At 46.0% G+C, this 23,545-nt stretch overlaps 1 long non-coding RNA gene across 3 annotated transcripts in view; it reads left to right on the forward strand.

Annotated features, from left to right (window-relative positions):
• LOC142071121 (uncharacterized) overlaps positions 1 to 23,545 on the forward strand; it is a 79,569-nt gene that overhangs the window by 9,210 nt on the left and 46,814 nt on the right. The gene's annotated exons all lie outside the window — the stretch shown is intronic.

Raw genomic sequence — 23,545 nt, forward strand, 5'->3', positions numbered from 1 at the left:
CTGGAAAATACATTTTGAAACAGTATATGTGAGTCCCCCCAGGTGGTGGTACCTCTCTGGAGGTGTTTACAACCCGAGTGTTTCACAAACAAATTGATAATTTAGATAATAATAAGTCCCCACGACCAGATGGTATTCACCCAAGAGTTCTCAAGGAACTTAAATGTGAAATTACAGATCTATTAACTGTACTCTGTAACCTATCATTTAAATCAGCTTCTGTACCCAATGACTGGAGGATAGCTAATGTGACGCCAATTTTTAAAAAGGGCCCCAGGAGTGATCCCAGGAATTACAGGCCGGCAAGCCTGACTTCAGTACTGAGCAAACTAGTTGAAACTATAGTAAAGAGCAAAATTGTCAGACACACAGATGAACATAATTTGTTGCGGAAGAGTCAATATGGTTTCTGTATAGGGAAATCATACCTCACCAATCTACTAGAATTCTTTGTGGGGGTCAACAAGCATGTGCACAAGGGGGACCCAGTGGATATAGTGTACTTAGGTTTCCAGAAAGCCTTTGACAAGGTCCCTCACCAAAGGCTCTTACATAAATAAAGTTGTCGTGGGATAAGAGGGAAGGTCCTTTCATGGGTTGAGAACTGGTTAAAAGACAGGGAACAAGGGGTAGAATTAAATGGTCAGTTTTCAGAATGGAGAGAGGTAAATAGTGGTGTCCCCCAGGAGTGTGTACTGGGACCAATCGTATTCAACATATTCATAAATTATCTGGAAAAAGGGGTAAACAGTGAGGTGGCAAAATTTACAGATGATACAAAACTACTCAAGATAGTTAAGTCCCAGGCAGACTGCAAATGGGTACAAAAGGATCTCACAAAACTGTGTGACTGGGCAACAAAATGGCAGATGAAATTCAATGTTGATAAAAGCACAGGAATGCACATTGGAAAAAATAATCCCAACTATACATATACAATGATGGGATCTAAATTAGCTGTTACCACTCAAGAAAGAGATCTTGGAGTCACTGTGGATAGTTCTCTGAAAACATCCAGTCAATGTGCAGCAACAGTCAAAAAAGCAAACAGAATGTTGGGAATGATTAAGAAAGGGACAGATAATAAGACAGAAAATATCATATTGCCTCTATATAAATCCATGGTATGCCCACATCTTGAATACTGCGTGTAGATGTGGTTGCTCCATCTCAAAAAAGATATATTGGAACTGGGAAAGGTTCAGAAAAGGGCAACAAAATTATTAGGTGTATGGAACAGCTTCTCTGAGGAGAGATTAATAAGACTGGGACTTTTCAGCTTGGAAAAGAGATGACTAAGGGGGGATATGATTGAGGTCTATAAAATCATGACTAGTGTGGAGAAAGTAAATAAGGAAGTGTTATTTACTCCTTCTCATAACACAAGAACTACATGTCACCAAGTGAAATTAATAGGCAGCAGATTTAAAACACACAAAAGAAAGGTTTTTTTCACACAATACACAGTCTGTGGAACTCTTTGCCAGAGGATGTTGTGAAGGACAAGACTATAACAGCGTTCAAATAAGAACTAGATTTGTTCATGGAGGATAGACCCATCAATGGCTATTAGCCAGGATGGACAGGGATGGTGTCCCTAGCCTCTGTTTGCCAGAAGCTGGGAATGGGCGACTGGATGGATCACTTGATTACCTGTTTTGTTCATTCCCCCTGGGGCACCTAGCATTGGCCACTGTCGGAAGACAAGCTACTGCGCTAGATGGACATTTGGTCTGACCCAGTAGGGCCATTCTTATGTACTTTAATCACCCCCCACTGTTTTTAGTTCATGGTGGAGCTATGCAAACCCTCCACCCTGGAGCTGCATAGAATCCCTGGCCCACAGTGATATATAGACCATTCATACACTTAATACAATGTAGTCCCCAAAGATATTGCATGCACTTGCAGAGGTTTTCCTCTGAAGCAGCTGGTACTGACTATTGTTAGAGTTAGGATACTTGACTAGAGGGATCCTAGGTCAAACCCAAAATAGCAATTCTCATGTTCCTACTGAGGACTGGAAATTTTGGTCTATCTCTATAAATTTTTTTGACTGCACAGTGTATCAAAGGTGCTCACACATTAATCATTGGCATGTTATTAAAGCTCCTGCAACAGGGGCAGATTTGTTCGACCTCACTGGTCAGAACAAACAGGAGAGTGTTTGAATGGCAGAACATGATGGTTGCTGTTAGTCATTTTGGAGGGAGTTGGCCTTCTGACACTGGAGTCTTTTCAGGAGCCTGTGGGTCTGTCTAAACTACACTGAGCCTGGGCTCTGACTCAAGTTTAAGCCCAAGCCCCTCTTGCCATCCACTCTGAAATCAGTCTGACTCAGGCCAGGAACCCCTTTGGACTGGGGATTGCAAATCCTGCTAGAGGCAGTGTCAGAGGAATGAGTAGTAGCACGTGGAACAGACAAAAGTACCTTGTGCATTCATCCACTCCAGTCCAGTTGCAGCCTGTGTGTATAAAACACACCAGAAAGGCCAAGGAGAACAGAAGGACAGTGGACACCCAGGAATAGTTGGCCATGCCATTTAGCAACATGGACCTTTCATTGGTTTGGCACTGAGTTTGGTTACTGCGTTGTAGGTTTGGACGGCAGCTGGTCTGCCTATCTGGTCCTTACATTAGTATGTAAATACATGTGTAAAATGAAGTGTTGAATTTGTACACAAGTCGGCAATAGCAAATTTTATTATATGTAATGTGAAAAGTGGCACAAACATTCATAAATGTCATCCTATGCTCATTCTTAAGGCTGTAATTCTGTCACAGAAGTCACGGATTCCGTGACTTTTCACGACTTCTGTGACTTTCACAGCTGCAGCAGCTGGTCTGGCTGACCCCAGGGCTGCTCGAGCAGCTGGCCCCTGGGAGCACCTGAGAAGCAGTCCTGGGGGCTGCCCAGGAGCCACCTGCACAGGCCGCTGCTGTAGTGGCCCTGGGGCCAGCCATTCAGTTGTTCCCCAAGGCCAGCTGCCTGGGGCCACCCAATCAGTGGCTGATGCAGCAGGCTCCGGGACCACTCCTGCAGTGGCTAGTGTGGCAGGCTCTGGGGATGTTTCAGCATAGGCTGGTGTGGTTGGCCCTGGGGAGCGCCTGAGCACCAGTCTCAGGAGCAGCCCCGGGGACTGTTGGAGCTGTAGTGTCCCCAGAGGCCATCAGGAGAGTGGTCCTTGGGGCCTAGGAGCAGCAGGGCTGCTGGGGGCAGTCAGCCCCAACTGCTGGACCAAGGGCCCCCCAGAGCAACAGGCCCCAGGACCAGAGATTTAGTCATCATGGTATTTGTAGTAAACATCATGCACAGGTCCTGGGCCATGAATTTTTGTTTATTGCCCATGACCTGTCCATGACTTTTACTAAAAATACCCATGACTAAATCTTAGCCTTACTCATTCTCAATACATTCACAATACAAATTTACAAACTGTCATCACAGTAACCCATAAGCTGTGAGTTGAAGTACATGGACAGTATTTATAAAATTTGTAACACATCACCATACATTTCAGGAAAGTGTGTACAAAATTCATAAAAATGAAGTTATAACACATTTTAAAAAAAATACAGCAGCTACCCCACATCCATACACAACACAAGTTCAAATCTTGTTTCATGCATGGGACCATGCAAACCCATTATGTGGGTCCACAAAGTATGTGGATTCAGTGCCAGCCATGACAGGTGCACTGTCTGGCTGTGTGTACATGTTCAGAAATCCAGCACAGTCCTGAGTCCACTCTTGGCAAAAAAGTTCTCTATTATCCTTGCAGGCATTGTGCAGAATACAGCAGAACATATAATGCAGATAGCATTGATAACACTGGCATTTGAATTGTTTTAAACACAGTGCCAAAGGGATTTCAATCTGCCAAATGCACATTCCATCACACCCTACAACTACTGAGTATATTGAACATTCTTTTGCCAGGTCCTCTGAAATCAGGGTATGGTTTCATAAGCCATGGCAACACGGGGTAAGCATGGTCAGTGGTGACAGTGATCTCCACTGATAACATTGTCATTCGGTGGGAATAATGTCCCATCTTGTCCAGGAAGGTAAAGTCCTGATCTCAGGAATACCCTGGCATCATCCACCCTGCAAGTGGATCCCACGTTAGTGTCCATGATCTGTCCCTGTGCTCAACCAGGGCCTGCATAACAATGGAGTAGTGCCTTTGTGGTTTATGTACTCATGTGCTCCTCCCATCAGTGGCCTCAGGGCAATTTGGAAAGTCCGATCTCTCAAAGCCAATAATTATGTCAGCAACATTTGTCATTTTCACCCGCATCTTTTGCAAGAGTTCTGTTCTCCTGATGGCATTCTCTAATCTATGAAGGATTCCTTACTCAAGTCCATTTCTGCCAGGGCCTTGTTGGAGTTCTTCAGGAAGCTGATGTTCTAACGATGGTGTTTCCTCTATTATTGTTTTAGTGGACCCTTTTTCAACCAGTTCTCTTTATCGTTTTTGGTCACTGGAGGAGACATTTCTCATCTTAAATATTCTGGAACTCCAGGTTACCCACTTGACACTCTTCTGGATGTGATGCCTTCTGGGGCAGCTTATTTTGGACGGCTGTGAAAACATGAAGGTCTATGTCACCAGGAAATCTGGTATTGGGAGTGGCTACTTGCTGACAGAAGTCCTCCATTGGTGGCTTGGGCAAGAGTCCCACCTGCTTTCTCTCTGGGATTCTATAGGAAGGACCTACTTTCCTACCAGACACATTGATCTTTTGGCAGAAGAGGTGGGTACATTCCTGAGATCATTAGGGTACATCCCGGGAAAAAAGTTTCTTCTTCTCCTGATAAAGGAGATCTTGCCAAGATCTGGAGAGATGAGGTTTGGCAGTACTCTTTGACAGTGCTTCTGTTTTCCCTAGGTAGACTGTCTTTCATTTGCCTTTTGATTTTCTTCCTAAATGTTCTATGCCAATTGTCTTGCAGCAGCCTATATCACTGTCTGGTTTTGTTCCATAATCTGGCTCACCAGAGAAATGTAATTGGCACACATAAGACATTAAAAGGAGTCATATGTTATTTAGACAAAACTCAAAACATTTTGCCAGTCCCATACCTTTAAAGGGAAGGGAGCTGGAGATGGAGGAGGCTATGACAAGTCAATAATTTGCCGTAGAGTTTTCCCTTGAAAAGACTTATATTCACCTATGTGAATTACTCATTTGTTTACCTGAAAGTTAAAACATACCTCCAGTGCCAGCAAGTTTTTATTCTAAGGTTCAAGAGAGATACCCAATGTGGCAGAGTGATGGATAACTTCATTACACAACTTTTGAAGCTTTTCTTTCCTTTTCTTGTACATTGTCACATTCTAGTCAATCACCTTGCCCTGGTTAAGCCAGCTGATTTCTTCAGCATTAAAAATATGCAAAATTAACTTTTCACTCTACCATGCTAGAAAAAAAAAGAGCCTTATATGTTTGGAAAGGGAAGATTCCTGTTAGGATGTTGCAGATTGCTCCTTTCTTTGTGTCAGTCCAGCTGGTGCAATGCAGGGGGCAGGTGTTGATCCATGGTCTCACCTCCTCTCCACTTCTCTCTTTTCCACGTGATTTGGTCCCTGAAGGAGAAAGGATCTAGCAGTTGCTGCGCACAGGGGCTGATAGTATGATCTGTCCTTGAGCAGGCCACACAAAGGGGTTCTTCTTGCATCCCTCACTCCCCCATGCACCTGTGCAAGAACAGATTTCAGCCTGGCCGTTTAGATCAACATTGTCCGAATTCACCCCTAGTTGTACACTCCTCAATTTCTGTTTATATGAAACACCTGGGGCCTGATTTTCATAAGTCATGGGCAGTGACAAAATCCTCTGAAGGCACAGGGAACTGCTGATATTCAGCACCCCTGAAAAATCAGGCCCTAGGTATTTAAAGTTGGGCATCCAGTCACTGAGGCACTCCAAATTAGTGGAAGTTTTAAAAAATGTTGGCCTTAGTCACTAACCTTTGAGTGCTTCAATTTGCAACCTTAATAACATTCTTTTACCATGTTTTAATGTGATTTATATCTATAGTAACCCAGGAAGGGACATCTGAATACTGATTATTCTGTATTACAAACATTTCTGTGAAGTGGCATAAATTATCAGCCACCGGGTTATGGACAGGCACCTTTTTTTGTATCACATCTCCTTATTCTTCTCTGGAATTTTAGCAGTTTTAAGATTTTATTTGGAAAATAGCTATTTTGAAAATGAAAATAAAATACGAAAAACTTCATTTTTAAAAAGCACCATTTTTGTGACCTTTTAATTTATCAAAAATGATATCAAAACTGCTATTGAAATGATTATAAAAGATTTTCATTTAGTGAAATGGAGGTTTTCAGTAAAATAAGCATTTTATGACCATTTCTATAACATAATAAGTTTCAATAAGGTATTTTTTGCAAGCATTTGAAAATAGGTCCTTTTCAAATTCTGAAATGGAAACAATTTCAAAATTGTGAAAATATTTGCAATTTCAATTTTTTTATTTTTTAAAATATTTTAACCAGATTTAAATGTCTGGTTAGCAGTTGCATATGCTCAGGTAAAAATTACTTCCTTTCACTGAATTCCTTTCTTCACTGTTGTGCATGCCAAGTACAAGCTGTGACACATAGAGCAATCTCCTCGAGAACCCTTATTGAATTAAGCTTAATATCTTTGGAGCCCCTTGTAGTAAATGAATGGTTTATGTATCCTTGTGGTCCAGGGGATGGGTAAATACAACTCCTCCAGGAACTGAGAACAGTGGTGAGTGATTACCCAAAGTCATAGAAGGTTAGGGTTGGAAGGGACCTCTAGTCCAACCCCCTGCTTGAAGCAGGACCAATCCCCAATTTTTGCCCCAGATCCCTAAATGGCCCCCTCAAGGATTGAACTCACAACGCTAGGTTTAGCAGGCCAATGCTCAAACCACTGAGCTATTCCTCCCCCCTCATGCAGGGCTGTAACATCTCCAGAGAACCTCCATCCCCTGTAGAGGTTCACATATACTAGTTGAAACTGGATTCTCCAATGACCAACAGATAAAGAAAGGGTTTCTGATGGTAAACTGACTTATGGCCTTCTTTCTGATCCAGCAAACGGACAGGACCTTTGCTCCAAGGGAGGCCCCAATCCTTAGGGAAGGGTTAAAAGGTCTTTGGCCCATGGATGCTGTCAAGGTTGATTCCCCACTCTGGCACTTCGAGAGCCGAAGGTGGGGGCCCGCAAGGATTCTAAAAATTAATACTGGCCACTCCAGGCCTGTATTAAACTCCCTAGGTTACAGTTTCTCTCTGACCTTGGGTTGTTAGGTGCTGCCACCACCCACATACAAAAAAAAAAAAAAAAGCCCTTTGAAACCAGAAAGACACACTTGGGAATTCCTTTCTGTGGGGTACCCTCAAGCGCTTTCAACAACCCCCCTCCCTTCGGGGAAGAGCTGAGGAAGAAAAACAAAAGAAATCAGCTGTTGCCACCAGCTAATTAAACATATGCACAAACCTTTTAGGATACCAAAAATCCAATCCTGTTATTAAAAAAGGTAAATTTTATTAAAAACAAAAAGAAAGAAAATACATCTGGAACTTAGGCCTTTGCTAGATTTAAAAAACCCACCTACAAAATTTAAACATCAAGAATAAACTTCCTGAGGTCCAGCTTAAAGGTTACAAGCAAAACAAAAAGCATTTGGGTTTAGCACAGAGGAATCCACAAGCCAAGAAATAACAGAAATAAACCTAATTGTGTCTTTCTAAACATTCCTGATCTACTTACACATTTGGGAGTTCCAAATAAGAAGTTCTAGGTATGATCTGATGATTTATGATCATACGTGCCTTAAAGCTTCTCATAGCATAACTGCTCCCTGTTCCCCTCTTTCCCGGAGAACGCAACAGACACAAAAGGGAAGTTCCCCCTCCCCACACCCTTTTAAAAAGTTCTAGCCTTCCTATTGGCTCTTTTGGTCAGGTGCCTACTCCCTTTCCTTTACCTAGGGACTTTTTTAACCCTTTACATGTAAAGCAAGCAGAGAACAGCTACCAGGACGGACTTTATAGTTAACTGGTTGGGTGGGTATCCATACAAGAGAGCTACTCCCCACTCTTCATTTATCATAGATGCCTCATAAAATTTGGGTTCTTGTCCTGAGCAAAGGGTGTTATGAACTTGAAACCACAGGAAACCCCTTGTGTAGTGTTTGAAGGACTGTTCACCTACCAGCACCCATGTTGGAGTTAGGGTGACCTCTGGTAAGCTTATAAGCATGTGTGTAGGCTGTTTTATTTGTTTTCAATATGTTTTATCTGTAATGCTTTCACTTTAAGAATAAAATATGCTCGCTTAGGAAGAGCCATGAGGTAGATTAAATGTGGTAATTTACATTGTTAAGAATCTATGAAGAGATGGCAAAATAAGCCCGCTTAGATAACCTGTCTTTTGCGGGGAAGGTCACAGTATAGGCAGGGAACTGTTGAGTCTGGAAATACCCTAGTCAGAAGAGAGAGAGAGACACGGGTCTTCATCCAAATGAGACAATAGCTGGGAAGCTGTAAGCCTAATATGGGTGTCCTTGTTAGACTGTAGAGGGGGAATACAGGTACAGTTGCCTGAACTGTGGCACAAGCTACATAGCCTATCTTACCCCAGCTCCAGCAATTCATCTTATTAAAAAAAAATTTAAAAAAAAATCATCTGGTTTATGTGATGCTCCCAAGGAATGACAAAATAGGTCCCTTTCACCTGTTGATCTCTTCCTTAGTGTAGTGACTCTTGTCTTCCTTGCATATGGACTGGTCCTTCCTTCCTTTACATCACAAAGGTGCTCCCTCAAACTGCCCCACTTTTCTAGCTGGACTCAACTCCAGTATAATATTCACTCCTCCTTGAATATTATGCAGGAGTTGAGTCCAGCCAGACAAAGGGTTCTGTTTGTAAACAATGGTATCAAATGGGTTCTGTTTTTAAACAATATTCATCAGACTGTCCCTTAATTCTGGATTTCTGATCACAAATAGAAATTGATGTCTAAGGGATTTGCTAATAATAACTAAAAGAAGAGGACATATACAGCTTTTCACACTAGACAAAATTTCAATATATTTTCTCCATCTCTTTGTTTTCCAAAGTGAAACTTATAGCCCTAAGTACATTTCCTTGGAATATGTACAGATTTTTATGTACTTCAGCAAGTCCTCCAGTCCATTGTACAAAATTCTTGAAAGAAACATAAATCTTTGTGGACTGAAAATGTCTCTTTTCCAATTTGAGTTAAGAAACTGGATTTTTACTTGAGACTTTCTTCAGTGCCATTGCTGTAAAAACTCCTATGTAACCTTCTAAACCCCCACCTTTTTAATCAGCTCTCACCTTTCTCTCCTTTTTCATATACAGGCATTTTAGACTTCTTTTTCTTTTTTTCTTCCTTTTCAACCAAAGACTCCTCCTTTGTAGCTGTTGCCATTTGAGTACATTGCTCTTCCAAAAGGGAACCCATCAAAGATATCCCATTTTTTTTACCATTAGTCATCTTGCCATGATTCTTTTTCTTCAGATCCAAATAAGCCAATTGTTCTTTTAAAATTAACTGCAATGATGAAAATAAAGACAAGAAAATAAAATATTATCATTATTTACTTTTACTATTTATTACTATAGTGCCTAACCTGAGATCTGGGCTGTTTTGTGCCAGGCATTGTACAAACATAGAGCAAAAGACAGTCATGGCCTTGAAAAGCTTGAAGTCTAAATAATGAATCATTTCAGGAAGAAAAAAAGTGAAAAGAAAGGCCATCCATAGAAAAAGCAAGCAAGGGGAGTACTGATGAAACAGTGCTCTTGCCACTTGCACATATCTAAAAGTGAAAGTCACCAATATCAGAACTTAAATTCATGTCTCAGATCTATATTATATTATTGAGTGCTAAGGTTTGCATGAAGACTTTTTCATTAACCTATACCTTACCTCAATCTATCCGCCCAATGACTCCACATGTAAAGAGGCTGATGTGTATTCATTATTACACTTAAGGGGAGAAATAACTATTCTGCCTGAACTAGTCTTTATTTCACACACTGTAAGGATAGTAAAATCATTAGTTGAGCTATGTTTGATTAAAAGCACTCCTTTTTGGTACGGCACACCCCATTTTAGAAACCTGTTTACTCCATCCTGGAGGTAGTGTGAAGCCAGTGTAAACCCATCTTTAGAGAATGGAAACATCCTGGATAGTAACATTTCTGCATTGCACCCAAGAAAATCCTTAATTTGAGCTGTTTATCTGACTTGTGGCCCACAGATAAGATGTGAAGATTTAGCTATTAATGTTTAAACTTGTTTTGCTCTTCACAATATATGTTTAGATAAATGTTTTGAACAAATCTCTTTCTGTTTGCCCCCAGATAGCCACAATAGTCAGGGCTTTCTACAACGGGACCAAGAGTTTAACTTAATATTTACACTTAAACTTTAAAAGTGCATGAGATGTTAATTAGGGACTTCACAGTACCTCATATTGTAATGAGTGACATTGCAGCTTGAGAACAAAGCAGTTTTATAGGCACTTCCCCCCCACCCCCCGCCAAACTATCATAACTGCTTAGTTGAGTGAAAATGACTCCTCCTCAGACTTTTATCAACAGACTCGAGGAAAAAAAAATGAACAGATTTCATATTCAAACCACCAGAAGACAGGTGCTATGAATTCAATATTCCCCATCTCATGCTTTAGGAAATATGAAAAAATAAATCTTTTATATAAGTTAGCAAAATAAGTGAATCATTTAATTGTGACTGAAGTCTTTTAACCTTTCAATCAAAAGTTTAAGCTGCTATCCTAATAAGGTGTATAATGCCATTTTGCTAGTAGTGATGTGTAATAATCAGAGAGTATGCTGGTTTTAGAAGAATTCTTTTCAAACACTGTTATATAAAGTGAAACTGAAAATTCTAAGACATATAATGAGAAAATGAAGTTAATTAATCTCTGGAAAAATATTCTGACACATTAAATGGGAAGGAGAAAACAGAGAATCAAGAATGCTTACAGGATACTGTGGGTGATGGTTTACAGCAAATTAGACTCAAGTATGCAATGCAATATGGATAGCAACACAATCTGGTGAAATTTTGGGCTTTATGTATAGAAGCTGAACCACAAAGAAATACAGGAAATCCCATAACAGATCAGACCAGTACTTCAACCAATCCAGTAACCTGTCTATGACAGTAGCCAACATCTGTAGTGGACAGTCATGGAGTGATTTGCTCTTAGGAAAAGCTTTCATTTAATACCCTTCAGATTTATGCCCTGAAATATGAAAGTTTATATTCCTTATGAACTTTTATTCTATCTACTTCTTATTGGGGATGTATATACTGTGAAATGTGTCTAATTCTTTAAAAATATTCTACTAAGCTTTTGGCATTGATGATATTTTGTAGCAATGAATTCAAAGGTTATCTATGCATTACAGGGAAAAAAGTTTTTGTATAATTTTTAAATTGGCTTTCTTTCAATTTTATTGAGTGTCTCCTTGTTCTTCTGCTCTGATATGATGAATAAGAGCTCACACTTTACCTTCTCTTTACCATTCACTATTTTATTTATATCTTACAAGTTTTCTTCTAAATGAAATAACCCCAGTATTTTAAATCTCCACATGAAATTATATTATTTATTAAATAGCACATTTCTCGTCTGTGAACTCCTTGCATTTCTGCTATATCTTCTTTGAGATGATTTAATCAGAAATAAGCACAGTATTCAGAATGAGGGCATAACATTGGTTGAAATGATTATTTATTTATATTTTGATAATACCCAAAAGCCCCAGACAGCATCAGACCTCTTTGTTTGAGCTACTATACAAACTTGTAGTAAGACATAGTCCTTGCCCTGAAGATCTTAGAATCTGATTCCAAAAAAAGACATTAAAATTTGGTGTTCACAAATAATAGGATGGAGAGGGAAGGTAGGGCAAGAATAATATTGACAAAACTGAGTTGTTACAAAACTTGATGAATCTCATTGCATAATAGCATTACAAAAGAACATAAGAAGGGCCATAGTGGGTCAGACCAAAGGTATATCTAGCCCGGTAATCTGTCTTCCGACAGTGGCCAATGCCAGGTGCCCCAGAGGGAATGAACAGAACAGATAATCACCAAGTGATCCATCCCCTTCCCAGCCCATTCCCAGCTTCTGGCAAACAGAGGCAAGGGAGCCCATCCCTGCCGATCCTGGCTAATAGCCATGGATGGACCTATCCTCCATGAACTTATTTGAAATCCGTTACAGTCTTGGCCTTCACAACACCCTCTGGCAAAGAGTTCCACAGACTATGTTGTTTGGAAAAAAACCTCCCTTTTGTTCGTTTTACACTTGTTGCCTATTAATTTCATTTGGTGACGTGTAGTTCTTGTGTTATGAGAAGGAGTAAATAACACTTCCTTGTTTACTTTCTCCACACCAGTCATGATTTTATGAACCTCAAACATATCCCCCCTTAGTTGTCTCTTTTCCAAGCTGAAAAGTCCCAGTCTTATTAATCTCTCCTCAGGCAGAAGCCGTTCCATACACCTAATCAATTTTTGTTGCCCTTTTCTGAACCTTTTCCAATTCCAATATATCTTTTTTGAGATGGGGCAAACACACCTTGTGATACAGCATGGCCAGAAGGCAGCAGGAGAGTGATTTTTTTTTTTTTGAGCAGAAAAGAATTTTATTTGTGTAACACTTACAAGGAATCACCAAAAAGGATAAAGCAAAACTATGCAGCAAAAGCAAACACAAGATATAACACAGCAGCCTTCAGGAGGGAGAAGTGTTCAGGCTAGCCTGGGCCCAGAGCGTGGGGGCTTCCTCAACACTAGTGGTCTTCCACCCTCCTGAGTTACCTGGTGGCCTAGAGCGGGGGGGCTTCCTCGACACTCATGGTCTTCCACCCCCTCGAGTTACCTAGAGCCACGCCCAGTGTCACCGATTATTCCTCTCCTGAGAGTGCCCAACAAGATGGGCATGGCTGTGGGGTGGGCGGTTTAGGGGTGGGGGGAATGTACACCACGTGTGATAGGACCCCTCCTAGGTGACAGGAATGATGGTATCCACAGCGGCAACGGCTGGGGCTGGGGTCTCTCGCTCTTCCCCTCAATCAAAGGGTCAGACGGAGGGAACTGGACGGGGTCACCGAGCAGAGAACCTCGGACAGTGCCCACTGCTCCTCGAAGGCGTAAAGGGAGTCGGTGAACGCCGCCCAGAGGAACTCCGCCCGGATACGTGAATGTACTGAGGATCGGAAAACGGCCCTACAATCGCAGGACGCTTCATTAGCCAACCTTCTCTCTCTGGCTTTATAAATGGCTATTTTAGCTAAGGCTAGGAGGAGGTTAACCAGGAGATCTCGCTACTTTGTGGGGCCACGAATGGGGAGTGTGTAAATAATAAAGGTGAGGGGAAAAGTGTAGCCAAAAGCATAATAAAATATTCGTGAGGAGCCGGAAAAGGGGCTGCAGCCTGGCACACTCTAAATATACGTGCGCCAGGGTTTCCCTCACGTTGCAAAAAGGGCAAGTATCTGGGATGGGGGTGAACCGCGTCAAAAACACGCCCGTGCTCACAGCTCCATGAAGGAGCCTCCAACTAATGTCCCCAATGGGCCTCGGGACCAAGGTGGAATACAGGCTGGCCCACCGAGGTTGCTCACCCTCCAAAGGTGGCAGGAGGTCCCGCCACTTTGTATCGGGGCGGGACACCAGGGTGTGGGCATGGAGGGTGTGAAGCGTGAGTGTGTATAGATAGAACTCCACGGTCAGCCCGTTCATGCCCGGAGATTTATTGGTGGGCATGCAACGGAGGCTTCCGAGAACTCGGCCAGGGTGAGAGGCAGCTCTAGCCGGTCTTGGTCGCCCACGCTGAGCGTGGGGAGTTCCTCCCAGAGCACCCTGCAAGCGCCAGGATCGGTTGGATCTGGGGAGAAAAGACTTGTGTAGAAGTCACGGGCCCTCCCACACATCTCCACCGGATCCATGAGGGGTGCGCCGTCTTCTGCTAGAAGGCAGGTGACGTGTTTCTTGGCCCCCCTCATTTTCTCCAGGGCGTAGAAGAAACGGGAGCCGCGATCCATCTCCCGAAGGAGGCGGATGCAGGATCGAACAAAGGCACCTCGGGCCCGATGGTCCTCGAGGGCCCGGAGCTCCTCCCACTTCTCCTGGCACGCTCCGCAGAGGAACGGGTCCTCGGGGCTGGCGGCCAGACGCCTCTCCATTTCTAAGACCTCCCGTTCCAACTGCTCTATCGCTGCATTTCTCTGTCAGCTGGTGACCCGGGTGTAGTAACGGCAGAAGAGCTTGGCGCGCACCTTCCCTGGATCCCACCATTGCTGCTGCTCTCGCCAGGCCAGCCAAAACTCCCGGAAGGACGTCACAAAGCTCTCATAGAATCATAGAATCATAGAATATCAGGGTTGGAAGGGACCTCAGAAGGTCATCTAGTCCAACCCCCTGCTCAAAAGCAGGACCCATACCCAATTAAATCATCCCAGCCAGGGCTTTGTCAAGCCTGACCTTAAAAACTTCTAAGGAAGGAGATTCCACCACCTCCCTAGGCAACGCATTCCAGTGTTTCACCTCTCATCCTCCAACAGGCTGTTGTTAAAGTGCCAATAGGCCGGCCCCGGCCTCTCTGCACAGAGGGAAGCTGTTATGGTGGCTAGATGATGGTGGTCGGAAAATGGGGCTGGCCGAATGTTGGAGGAGTGGGCCTGTGAAAGATGGAAATGGGATAAGTAAATACGGTCCAACCGAGAGTGGTGTGACCGATGGGCCTCCACCTGGACAAAGGTGAACGTGGAAGTGTCATCTGGATGGTGGTCACGCCAGACGTCTACTAGGGAGTGATGTTCGACTATTTCTCAGAGAAAGTTCGCAGCGGCCGGGCTCAGCTCGGCCCCTGAGCGGTCCCGTTCCTCGAGGGTGGTGTTAAAGTCCCCTCCCAGGACTAGGCACTCGTGAGAATCTAGGATGCCGAGGAAGTTGGACACCCGCTGATAGAATTGTGGCTGTTTCGGGCTCGTTGTCGGGGCACAGATATTAAGAAAATTGACCACGAGCCCCTCCATACGAACTCGGAGATGCAGCAGGTGGCCCGGCACGGCCTCAGTGACCCCTAGCACCTCGGGCCGCAGGTTGGGAGAGAACAGGGTCGCCACTCCAGCTTGCCGAATCATGAAGTGGCTAAAGTAGACCCCGTCCCCCCACTCCAGCTGCCAGCTGTCCTCGGCGGTCGGATCCGTATGGTCTCCTGCAGGAAAACTACAGAGTACCCCCCTTCCCGAAGGTAAGAGAACACCTGGGACCTGCGGAGAGCCATCCTACAGCCCCTGGTGTTCAAAGTTGCGATAATGAGAGGTGTCATGCGGAGGGCTGGGGGGGTGGGGGTTCCTTATTGGCGGGGGTGTTTGTGTCCCCCGGCGGGTCGCGCAGCAATCCGTGACCCATCCAGTAAGTGAGTAAATCATTACGGAAGCCGCGGGCCCACCCGTAGGCCGCAGCACCGCGCCTTTCTTGCCCTCTACCCTCTTTTATAAGGGCCCTTGTGGCCTGGAGGATTTGATTAAAGTCCCCCCATAACTGGAGTGCCAGCTGTACCCTGTTGCGGGCGCCACGGATGTTTTCTAAAAACTTCCGCAATGCATTTCGCAGCTCATGGGGGGGTGGGGTTGCAATTTCTGGGTTATTCCCTGGTGGGGCTCTTGATGCAGCCTCGTAGTCTGCTGAGGAGGGCAGGCAGGGTGCGGACCACTGACAGGGCGTCTGACAGGCTAAAGTTATTAGGTCCATCTCACGCCTTGGGGTAGAAGGGGATGGCAGAGGGAAAATTGCAGCTCCTAATGGGTCATGGCAGGAAAATGCAAAGGCTGCTCCCTGGGCGGAATCCGCAAAAAACAGAAAAGAAATAACCCCAGGGGTGGCAATAGCATTGCAGAAGGAGGTGGATTGGGCAGGGATGGGGTGGGGGTGGGGGCAGAGGCAAGGCTCTGGGCTTCGGGAGGCAAGCAGCTGAAAGGTGGTGCCTCCTGAGCAGATTCGCGGGTTGAGGGGTGAGGGAGGGGGCTCCCAGCAATGCTAGGCGCAGGCTCTGTGGTGGATTTGGCAGCCATGGCCTCAGGTGGTGGACCACCTTCTGTAGGGTGCCCGCCCAGGAAGGTGGTTAGGGGGAGGGAACATGGGGAAAGGGGGACTGGGGTGAGGTTGCCCAGATCGAGGCCAGCCGGCAGTAGATCATCCTCTCCCTGGGTGACCGGGGTCAAACCTAGGGCCTCAATCTCCTCATACATGGAGGAGAGGTCGTCTTCTGCTACCCCGGGGGCCTCTCCTCTGGGGCCCGCCTCGACGGTCGCTTCGGGGTTTGCGGGGGGTTCGGGTGGTATCCGGGTAGAAGGGATCTCTCAGGGGACCCCTCAGGGGTCTCGGAGGGGAGGGTCTCCCGTGGAGGGGAGATTCTACCTTCCAATGCCATTCTGTCTTCCCCTCCTGACACCGGCGGATGGATCTCGCTCGTGGGCATAGCGGAAGGCTCAGTATCAGTGCCTCCTTCCTGGTCTTCCGGGGGGCCTCCGCATCAGATGGGTGCAGCGGAGCTCGAGCCTTCCGCTTGCCTCGCTTTCCCTGGACTAGGGTCCAGCCCTCCACAGCATCGTCTGGGGGTTGGTTAGCAGGGGTCGTGTTGGGGGGCAGAGGCGATGGTTCAGGGGTTCGGGGGGGTAACGGTGAGGCAGCATGAGGGGCAGGGGGTTCTCCTTGGGGCGGGCCCTCTCCTATACCTGGTAATATCTTTGCTGCACCCTCCTCCCTAGGCTCTGCTGGATTGTTGATAGCAAGGGTGGGACTCCCTTGCTCGTCTGGGCATTGTAGGGGATGTGTCTCTTGGGCCCGGACGGGAGCAGCGATGGATCGAGCAGGAGGAGAGGTGGTTTCAGGTGCCGGGCAACCAGGGGCATCGGCAACGACGGAGCCGACGTTCTGCTGGGTCTCGGGGGTCTCGGGTGCCCCTCCCCGCTGGACCAAGGGGCAGTCTCTTCGGACATGCCCCGCTGATCAGCAGAGGTAGCACTGGGCCTCTCCCGTGGAGTAAAAGACCCGATAGCGGGCTCCCTGGTAGGGGACTAGGAAGGACCCCTCAAGCGCCTCTCCATCACGTGCCGGCAGCGGCGGTAGAAGCTGCACTTGCCGGCGGAACGAGAGGACGTGACGGAGGGTGGGGTCCTTGCAGCCCAACGGGAGAGGGCTGATGACGGAAACGGGTTTCCCCAGGGTGGAGAGAGTGGGTATCAGGGTGACATTGGGTAGAAAGGGAGGGATGGAGTTGAGGACTAGGCGAACGCCCAGGTCCTCTAGCGGCTCCAGGGGGACAACCCCCCCCCCACTGCCAGGCCCTTCTCCACCGCCTCCTGGGCGGCAGCCTCCGATGCTAAGAAAAAGACGACCTTCCCGTACATTTTGGAGGCCGCCACGATAGCCTTGGGTCCTACCACCCTCGCCAACGCCTGCACGTATGTCTCCACGTGGGGCAAGGCGGGGACCAGGAGGCAACGGACGCTATGCTTCCTGGTCATGGTGGGAAAGGGGTCCCGGCCGCTATTGATGGTAGCGGAGGCGGTGGGTGGGCGAGATGACAAGGCGGCAGGCGGGGGGGGGGCTGCCACCGCCCTGGCATACGTCCTGGGGGCCAGGGGACGGATGCTCGCAGAGCTGGTGGAGGGAACAGCGGGGAGGGACACCATGGTCGATGACGAGGCCACAGCGGTGGGGGCAGCCCCTGCCATGGAGGCCTGGTGGTTTTAGCGGGGCCCTTTCCTTTCTTCACACCCTGGCCTTTCCGGCCAACTGGGGGGCGTTTCCTAGAATCTGGGGGGGCGGTGGATGTAGCAGCGGCAGTAGTCGCCCCAGTGCCTCCTGCTGCCGATGCCCCAGCGGGGGCGGTGGCAGGTGTTTTGACAGCAATGGTTGGGGGAGGGCTTGGGGATTGGGCAGGGGGGGAGGTGGGAGAGGGGCAACTGAGGTTGTTAGAGGGGCCTCACCCCTCTCATTCCCTGCCATTGTGAGCAGGGAGAGACAGGGAGACACCAGAAGGAGGAGGGGGGAGGGGAAAGCAGATTAACCACTCCTCCCTGCTGGGCTCCAGGCAGGGGGAGGGGTGCCAAATGGGTCGGACTGGACGGGAGAGGAAAACAGGAATTGGGGTCTGGCAATAGGGGCAAACTGTGGGGTAAACAGTCCGGGGTGGTGGTGGTGGGGGGGACGTGGACCCACACGCGTTTGTCCAAAGAGTCTCGTTTGGTCGGCTGTTGTGTCTGGTCCGAACGGCAAAATTCAAAGCAAACAGCTGAATCCAAAGGCAGATGGCAAGTTGCCAGCAGGGACGGATGGCGGGGGGACCGTGACAGTTGTAATAGTGTTGGGGGGGCACCGATGGATCGGGGGGCAGCTCCGTGCCACACAACCCCTGTGCCCCCACAAACGCAATTAAAACACAGTCAAACTCCCCCCATATGAAAGTACAGTTCAAAAATTACTCAGTCTTACGGCCCCCTCCACAATGATTTGTAGCTTCTGTGGGCGATGTCTTTGTCGGCTGTCTTCTCTCCCGGTCTTTGTGGAGCATTCCAAAAATGCCAAGCAGATAAGAAGACTATTAATTGCGGGTCCAGAAAAACAGCAAATGGCTGGCTCTGGGGGCTTCCACTCCCCTCCTCCGGGGAGCAGGTCGGCAGTCCCCCCCCCCCGGGGGTTTCAGCTGAAGCAAATAGCAGTATCCAAGAGCAGCTGTGGGGGGGCTGGCAGCAAGCTGGCAAGTGACCAGCACTCGAATGGCAGCAAAAAAACAGCAAAAAAACCCCAAACCAAAACAAAGAAAAAGCGTCTGGCCCGATCGCCGGGGGGGGGGGGGAACTAAAGCAGGGGCAAAAAGCAAGGAAAGCCCAGGCCAGAGGGCAGCAGGAGAGTGATATAGGAGAGATATGTAAGTCCCAGCTAGAAGACCAAGACCCTAGGTAAAGAGACACATGGCTTGTGTAGTGAGAGAGGGCAGGAAGCCCCACAAGCTGAAGAGCAGGAGAGGGAGGTAGCCCAGGACAAGGAAGCACTAGTTCAAGTGGTTTACCACTATCCCTAGGGCCCCTGGGCTGGAACCCGGAGTAGAGGGTGGGCCCAGCTCCCTCCCTCTCCACTACCCTTCTCTGGGTTACTAGTGGGACAGTAGATACCCTAGTTCAGGGGCAGGAAACTGCACCCTGAACCACCCCCCCTAAGAAGAGGAAGCATGGGACCCATCATAATCATACTGGCAATTTGTCACAATCTGCATGCAGTATTCAAGATGTGGGCATACCATGGATTTATATAGAGGCAATATGATTTTTTCTGTCTTATTATCTGTCCCTTTCTTAATCATTCCCAACATTCTGTTAGCTTTTTTGACTGCTGCTGCACATTGAGTGGATGTTTTCAGAGAACTATCCACAATGACTCCAGGATCGCTTTCTTGAGTGGTAACAGTTAATTTAGACATAAGAACATAAGAATGGCCATACTGGGTCAGACCAAAGGTCCATGCAGCCCAATATCCTGTTTACCAACAGTGGCCAATGCCAGGTGCCCCAGAGGGAGTGAACCTAACAGGTAATGATCAAGTGATCTCTCTGCTGCCATCCATCTCCATCCTCTGACAAACAGAGGCTAGGGACACCATTCCTTACCCATCCTGGCTAATAGCCATTAATGGACTTAACCTCCATGAATTTATACAGTTCTCTTTTAAACCCTGTTATAGTCCTAGCCTTCACAACCTCCTCAAGCAAGGAGTTCCACAGGTTGACTGTGAGCTGAGTGAAGAACTTCCTTTTATGTGTTTTAAACTTGCTACCCATTAATTTCATTTGGAGCCCCCTAGTTCTTATATTATGGGAACAAGTAAATACCTTTTCCTTGTTTACTTTCTCCACACCACTCATGATTTTATATACCTCTATCATATCCCCCTTAGTCTCCTCTTTTCCAAGCTGAAAAGTCCTAGCCTCTTTAATCTCTCCTCATATGGCACCCGTTCCAAACCCCTAATCATTTTAGTTGCCCTTTTCTGAAACTTTTCTAATGCCAGTATATCTTTTTTGAGATGAGGGGACCCCTTCTGTACACAGTATTCAAGATGTGGGAGTACCATGGATTTATATAAGGGCAATAATATATTCTCTGTCTTATTCTCTATCCCTTTTTAAATTGTTCCTAACATCCCGTTTGCTTTTTTGTCTGCCGCTGCACATTGCATGGATGTCTTCAGAGGAGCATCCACGATGATTCCAAGATCTCTCTCCTGATTAGCTGTAGCTAAGTTAGCCCCCATCATATTGTATGTATAGTTGGGGTTATTTTTTCCAATGTGCATTATTTTAAATTTATCCACATTCAATTTCATTTGCCATTTTGTTTCCTAATCACTTAGTTTTGTGAGATCTTTCTGAAAGTCTTCACAGTCTGCTTTGGTCTTAACTATCTTGAACAGTTTAGGATCATCTGCAAACTTTGCCACCTCATTGTTTACCCCTTTCTCCAGATCATTTATGAATAGGTTGAATAGGATTGGTCTTAGGACTGACCCTTGGGGAACACCACTAGTTACCCCTCTCCATTCTGAAAATTTACCATTTATTCCTACCCTTTGTTCCCTGTCTTTTAACCAGTGCTCAGTCCATGAAAGAATCTTTCCTCTTATCCCATGACAACTTAAATTAAGTAAGAGCCTTTGGTGAGGGACCTTTTCAAAAGCTTTCTGGAAATCTAAGTACACTTTATCTACTGGATCCCCCTTGTCCACGTTTGTTGACCCCCTCAAAGAACTCTAATAGAGTAGTAAGATATGATCTCCCTTTACAGAAACCATGTTGACTTTTGCACAACAATTTATGTTCTTCTATGTGTCTGACAATTTTATTCTTTACTATTGTTTCAACTAATTTGCCTGGTACTGACGTTAGACTTACTGATCTGTAATTGCCAGGATCACCTCTAGAGTCCTTCTTAAATATTGGCTTTACATTAGCTATCTTCCAGTCATTGGGTACAGTAGCTGATTTAAAGGACAGGTTACACAGCTTAGTTCCACAATTTAACATTTGAGTTCGTTCAGAACTCTTGGGTGAATGCCATCTGGTCTCGGTGACTTGTTACTGCTAAGTTTCTCAATTAATTCCAAAACCTCCTCCAGTGACACTTCAATCTGTGACAATTCCTCAGATTTGTCACCTACAAAAGAAGGCTCAGGTTTGGGAATCTCCCTAACATCCTCAGTCATGAAGACTGAAGCAAACAATTCATTTAGTTTCTCCGCGATGACTTTATCATCTTTAAGTGCTCCTTTTGTATCTTGATCATCCAGGGGCCCCACTGGTTGTTTAGCAGGCTTCCTGCTTCTGATGTACTTAAAACACATTTTGTTATCTTTTGAGTTTTTGGCTAGCTGTTCTTCAAACTCCTTTTTGGCTTTTCTTATTACATTTTTACATTTAATTTGGCAGTGTTTATGCTTCTTTCTATTTACCTCACTAGGATTTGACTTCCACTTTTTAAAAGAAGCCTTTTTATCTCTCACTGCTTCTTTTACATGGTTGTTGAGCCATGGTGCCTCTTTTTTAGTTTTTTTACTGTGTTTTTTAATTTGGGGTATACATTATGTTTTAAGTTGAGCCTCTATTATGGTGTCCTTGAAAAGCGTCCATGCAGCTTGCTGGGATTTCACTCTAGTCACTGTACCTTTTAATTTCTGTTTAATTAACATCCTCATTTTTGCATAGTTCCCCTTTCTAAAATTAAATGCCACAAGGTTGGGCTTGAGGTGTTCTTCCCATTACAGGAATGTTAAATGTTATTATATTATGGTCACTATTTCCAAGCGGTCCTGTTATAGTTACCTCTTGGACCAGATCCTGCGCTCCACTCAGGACTAGATGGAGAGTTGCTTTTCCCCTTGTGGGTTCCTGTACCAGCTGCTCCAAGAAGCAGTCATTTAAAGTATTGAGAAATTTTGTCTCTGCATTTCGTCCCGAGGTGACGTACCCAGTCAATATGGGGATAATTGAAATCCCCCACTACTATTGAGTTTTTTATTTTGATAGCCTCTCTAATTTCCCTGAGCATTTCATTGTCACTATCACCGTCCTGGTCAGGTGGTCGATAATAGATCCCTACTATTATATTCTTATTAGAGCATGGAATTACTATCCATAGAGATTCTATGGAACATGTGGATTCATTTAAGATTTTTATTTCATTTTATTCTACATTTTCTTTCACATATCCCATCATTTTATATGTATAGTTTGGATTATGTTTTCAAATGTGCATTATTTTGCATTTATCAACATTGACTTTCATCTGCCATTATGTTGCCCAGGCCGCCAGTTTTGTGAGATCCTTTTATACCTCTTCACAGTCTGCCTGGGTCTTAAGTATCTTGAGTAGTTTCCTATCATCTGCAAATTTTTGGTGATTCTTTGCTCACCTACGAGGTAGGTCACGGTTTGCTGCACAGCCCAACAGGGGCCGTGAGCATCCCCGCCAGTGATGATCCCTCCCAGCCCTCCTCATGGCACCCATCATCTTCACAACATTAAACACCTGGGACTGTAGGATGGGTCTCCTCAGGTGCCAGGTGCTCTCCTTCCTTCTGGAGGGGTGTACTCTGTGATTTTCTTGCAGGAGACCCATACGGATCCAGCCAGCGAAGCAAGTTGGCTGCTGGAGTGGGGGGACAGGGTATATTTTAGCCACCTCACAGTTCATACAGCTGGAGTGGCTACCCTGTTCTCCCCCAACCTATGGCCCAAGGTGCTGGGGGTTGCCAAGTCTGTGCCGGGCTGCCTGCTACACCTCTGGGCCCATATGGAGGGGCTAGTGGTCAACCTCTTCAATGTTTATGCCCCGACATTGGGCCCAGAGTGTATGCGCTTTTATCAGCAGGCATCTGCCTTCCTCGACTCTTTGGATCCTCACGAGTGCCTGGTCCTGGGTGGGGACTTTAACACCACCCTTGAGGAGCGGGACCACTTGGGGATCCAATAGTGTCCAGCTGCCACAGATGTCCTCCAGGAGATTGTTGACCATCACTCCCTGGTGGATGTCTGGTGAGACCACCACCTGGACAACGTCTCAATGTTCACCTTTGTCTGGGTGGAGGCCCATCAGTCGTGCCACTCCCAGTTGGACTGCATTTACTTATCACGCTGTCACCTTTCACAGGCTCACTCCTCCAGCATCCGGCTGGCCCCGTTCTCAGATCACCACCTAGCCACCATGATGGCCTTTCTCTGCCTGGAGAGGCCGGGGCTGGCCTATTGAATCATAGAATCATAGAATCATAGAATATAAGGGTTGGAAGGGACCCCAGAAGGTCATCTAGTCCAACCCCCTGCTCAAAGCAGGACCAATTCCCAGTTAAATCATCCCAGCCAGGGCTTTGTCAAGCCTGACCTTAAAAACCTCTAAGGAAGGAGA

Source organism: Caretta caretta, chromosome 2 (assembly GCF_965140235.1).
Source record: "Caretta caretta isolate rCarCar2 chromosome 2, rCarCar1.hap1, whole genome shotgun sequence".
Lineage (NCBI taxonomy): Eukaryota > Metazoa > Chordata > Testudines > Cheloniidae > Caretta > Caretta caretta.